Here is a 3,859-nt window from a genome sequence, read left to right on the forward strand (position 1 = left end):
TCCGTAACCCGGAATGTTGGAGAGGCCGGGAGCTCACCTGGCGCAACTCCCTTCCCTGTCACTTTTAAGGTGGGGGAAACTTGAGGTTCAGAAAGGTGGAAATATTGTCTAGATGGGAACTAAGACCGGAACTCAGACCTCCTGTTGCCAGGGCCTTATCTGTAGCCTGATCCTTTCCTGCAATTCAGGGTCAGACTGAACTACCCTGAAACCGGTAACTCCAGTCTTGATTAGCCGGTTTGCACCTTCCAGATTCCACTGCAAACCAAGGGAAAATGTATCTGCCTGTTACCTTCTGACTGTCTCAGGGTAGCTCCAGGAAATAATTGTAGCTGACAGAAAAGAAAGCCTTTACCGAGTACTGCAGAAGAGGTAATCTTATCTAGAGGTTGGGACAGTGGACTGTGCAGCCAGGCGGCCTGAATTCCAGCCTTAGCTACTCCACCTATTAGCTATCCAGGCAGTTATTTGACATCTGTCTTGGGGTCCTCATTCATAAATCGAAGAAAATGATAGTAACTACCTCTTAGAAATGTTAATCATTAAGGATTAAATGAGTTCATATAGTTAAAATGTTCAGGAAAGCATCTGGCGTATAACAGAGTCATCAAAGAATCACTCTGGGCTGCCCACTATGCTGGATTTCTTAATGTTCTTCCTGACGCCCGATGTTCTTCCTCTGCCCTGAAGCCTCCCACTCTATCCTGCAGCCAGATTAGTCTATCGGGTCAGGCCCAGCTTTAGAGGACTGCCTTCAGGTTCTAGCAGACAGTGGAAGGGCAGAGGGCAGGGTAGCCCCGTTGGCTGGGGCATCCCCAAGTTGAGAATTGCACAGCTGACTTGTAAGCTGGAGAACAGCATGTGTGGCATAGTGAAGACAGAAGCAGGGAGCTTCTGAGCTGTGCGTTCTGAGGTGAGCATGGGAGGTGCTGGCACAGGAAGAAACACGGGATTCAGAAAATGAAGTCAGCCACGAGCCAAACAGCGCAGAGGGGAGACCAGGGCAACTACCAGGCAGAATGTCAGACAGATAATCAACCAGTTCCTGACTTTTTAGCTTCTTCTGCTCATTCAGTAAATTCTACAAGTGCATGTGTGTGTATCTAGTCCTCCCTTGTAAGTTCCTTGAGAGCAAGCCCTGTGTTGTGTTCACCTTTATTCTTCCTTTAGCCAATGTTTTGGGAATCCATGATCAACAAATGTTTGAGTGTTTTTCAAATGAAACTATATATATATACACACACACACACACACACACACACACACACACACACACACACACACACACATGTCATGGAGCGGGGCCCTGTAGAGAGGGCCCTGATTTCACGGAAGGAATCTTAGAGTTTGCCTATCCAACCCCCTCACTTCATTAAAGGAAGCTGTTTGCCTGGGTTTTTACAGCAAGTTGCAAACAGAAGCCAAGTCTCTGTTTCAGTCTGATGTTATTTCCATGACACTGCATTGAACTTACAGTGCAATTGGAAGGAAAAACAAACTCCCTAAAAGCTGTAGAACAAAGTAGGGCAGTGTGTGGTTAAGATATGATGCATGGTACAAACGGGCGGAACGGCAGGAGTTAACAGAACTGGTGTCCCCAAGGGCTGGGATCAGTCAGAAAATACTGCAAGGGATGGAGCTGGTCCTGAAGGATTGGTAGGATTCAGGATGGTAGAAAAGAAAGAGAATTCCTGGTGGGGGAAGTGGCTTTCCATTGAGGCTGTGGTGGATATTTCAGGGTCAGTGAGGAAACCAGTTGGGTTAAAACAGAGGTTTGGGTTGGATCATAGTGGGAGAAAACAGTAGATTAAGGCCAGATTTAGGAACATTTCACATGCCAGCATAAGGAGTTTTGACCTTAGTCTGTGGATCAGGGGGAACCCCCGAATGTAGGCACTGAGCTAGGCACTGAACCAAGGCAAGCATCTGCCAACTTGGTCTGATTTGCATCTTTTGTAGACAGTTGCTTTCCATATATGTGCATTTACTTAATTTACCCACACATGAAGGAAACTCTACCAACTAGCTTGTGTATATTTATTTTGTCTCCAAATACACGTATCTGTGTGGGAACAGAGAAAGGAGTGGGAGATTAACGGAGTTTGTGTGCCTGCTGTAGATGAGGCACTTTCATCTGTGATAGCTCATTTAATCCTCGCAATCTGGTGGGGTGTGGGTCCTGCTGCTCCAGTAACACCCAGAGATGGTAAGTAAGTTTCCCACATCTCAGAGCTAAGAAGCCATGGAGCCAGAATTCAAACTCAGCTTTGATACCAAGCCTTCTCCAGTCCCCTGTCACAACTTTCCAGTGAGAGGATACAGGACTTATGTTCTCACTCTCAGGTTCCTTCTTGGATACAGGGGTGGGTGTCAAGTGTGGAGATAACCCAGCTAGGCTTGTTTTTCTAGGAGTATTTTCACATCCCTGGTTTTTGGGGCTTATCTTTAGGAAAAGAAAGATTCCTATTTTCTGTCTTTAGAGATAAAGCTGGGTTTGAATTCTATTTCCACCACTTCTTGCTGGAGGCCAAGTGGACTTCTGCTAAGCCAATGAACCTTAAGCTTCAGGAACCCCTGATAGGCTCCTGGCAAGCCCTTCACCCAAATTTGAAACTAATTTGCACTGTGGTACTTAAAGAGGGCAAGTGTAAAACTCCAGCAATTGTACAAGCTTCATTCAGGTCCATAAAACCTGGATCTGCCCTACCTGGATGATCTGCATCAATTTACTTTTTGGACTCAGTTTCCTCATCTGAATGAAATCATCCTAGACTCTGGGTCTACCAGCTGAACACCCAATGGACACATACTACTAAAAAAGCTGATCTCACTCAGCCTAAGGCAAAGGTTCACGGGGACACCCTAGGCCAAAGGAAATACCTAATGGTTCCATTTGTTAAGCAGTTAGGTCCAAACAATTTAGTGGTTGTTTCCAAAAATAACACAAACAAATGGAAAGAAATGCATATTTATATTTTATTCTTAAATAACTACAATTTTTTAAAGGTGATTTTAATCATTTTTAATGTTTATTTTTTGAGAGAGAGCATGAGTGGGGGAGGGGCAGAGAAAGAGGGAAACACAGAAAGAGGGAAAAGCAGGCTCCAGGCTCCAAGCTGTCAGCACAGAGCCTGGCTCGGCACTCAAACTTACAAACTATGAAATCATGACTTGAGCTTAAGTTGGACACTTAACTGACTGAGCTACCCAGGTGCCACAACTAATTACTTTCTAAAGAAATTTGTGCACCTGTGGTGCACTGTACAACTTCTCAAACCTTGGAATCAGATTGCACCTTATACTTCCTTTTCTCTGTCAATTTTCTTCTGAACACAGCATCCACCCAAGACCCAACTCCATAAAGGTAGGATGTTGTCAAAAGAAGTGTCAGGCAATCTAATGTTGAAACTGTGGATTTCCTTTTAGTAACAGTCTATACAGTTTTCACAGATGTCAGGTATCACCATGTTTCCTTCAAAAGTGTAAAATATTCCGAGGCACCCCTGTGAATTTTCTGCATCTCTAGGGGTGCGTCTGCTCACAATTTGAGTATTCTGGGATTGAGGACCCTGTTAGACACTATTCCAGGAAGCAACCAGAAGGCAGCAGAGTTTCTCTGGCAGAACAGAAGAGGGGGAACCCCCTTTACCCTTCACAGTCCGCCACAGTGTTACTACACTGTTCTCCACAGGAAATCTTCCGAAGTCTCTCTTCCTGAGATCTCTCCATTCTCTGTTGTGGTTCTTTACAAAATATCAACAAAACAAGGATGTGGGTGGAGAGGCCTGGGCTCTAGTTTCAGATTTGCCACTTGAGAGATAACAACATCTTAATCATAACCTCCTCTTTCCAAAGTCTC

The sequence above is a fragment of the Suricata suricatta genome, chromosome 1, assembly GCF_006229205.1.
Source record: "Suricata suricatta isolate VVHF042 chromosome 1, meerkat_22Aug2017_6uvM2_HiC, whole genome shotgun sequence".
Taxonomy (NCBI): domain Eukaryota; kingdom Metazoa; phylum Chordata; class Mammalia; order Carnivora; family Herpestidae; genus Suricata; species Suricata suricatta.